We start from the raw sequence: 1,410 nt of genomic DNA on the forward strand, positions 1-1,410 counted from the left end.
AATTTTTTTAATAAAAATGAAAATTAGGATTGGGTTGATAGTTATATAAGATCATTTTTATAATTAATTCTCGCATTAATTTCAACAATTTATTTGGGGGAAGAGGAAAAGTTTTGTGAATGAAAGGGAAGATAAAACATTTAAAAAAAATAACAAATATAATAATGGTGATTAACAAACATACAATTAAATAAAAAAGTATATGTTAATAGATATGATAGATTAATAACCAAATTTCAAAGTTGTGAGTGGAAGATATAAAGTTTGTATTAATTTATTTTTTGTGTTTGTAACTAATATTTTTTTATATTTTTTGTACCTATAAGAATGTGACACATAACATTTGGAGATGAATTTTAAATTACACGTGACTTAGTGAGGTAATTAATCTTGTTTTTTTATAAATATTTTAGGAGAGTTTATTTTCGTAGTGAAATGTTTACTCGTCACGTACTTTTCACTTACTTGCCCTTAACTTAAAAAACTCTAACCTAATTCTCTGAAATCTAACCATACAATGTTAATTTGTAGAGCTAACATCACTTTAGAATTTGTTAACTCATGAAATATTTAATATACACAATTAATTTAAGAATAATGATGATAATAATGATATTTTTATAAGACATTAATATATATTTTGTAAGACATTTTAGTATATTTTATGTATATATGAAAGGGTTAGTTTAGCAAATTTACATTGTATAGATTAGTGCCATGTCACAATAAATTTTGCCATGTCACAATTAAATTTTTGCCATGTCACATTTGTTTGATATTTTAGTTTACCCTTTTAATAAGATTTTATAGATTATTTATTTCGTAATATAAACTATAATTATTGCAAATACCGCTACTAATACACATATTAGTATCATTAGCAAGCTAATGAGTGTCTTCACTTCGTTAAGAGACTTTGTAACGGAATTATAAAGCTCATCGGAGGAGATATCAGGTGATTTATTGGATGAATTATCGGATGATTTATCCATAACTAAGAGAGAAGATGCTTTTTTATGAGATTATGGATAAGAATTAAATGAAGTGAGTGGATAAAATGTTTAATTTTTTGTGGTTTTTATAGAAAAAAAATATTTTTAAAAAAAAGACAAAAAAAAGTGTCGGTGGGTACTGTATTACTGTAGCGTCAGTGGGTACTGTTACGTCAGTGAACAGTAAGTGTCGGTGGAACCGTAAATAAGTAGACAGTCGATTTATACAGTTAATAAAATAAGTAATATAGACTGATAATGTATAAATGAAAAGGGAGAGAAAATTGGTTTGAACTTAATATTCTGTGCGCATATTCGTAGGCATAGAAGCTAAGCTATACAATGTCGCTTCTACACGTATGCGCCCTACCTTGGACAAAGTAGGAAAGGCTATTGGATTTTCATCTAGATAAAAGAA

This window comes from Silene latifolia, chromosome 4 (assembly GCF_048544455.1).
Source record: "Silene latifolia isolate original U9 population chromosome 4, ASM4854445v1, whole genome shotgun sequence".
Taxonomy (NCBI): domain Eukaryota; kingdom Viridiplantae; phylum Streptophyta; class Magnoliopsida; order Caryophyllales; family Caryophyllaceae; genus Silene; species Silene latifolia.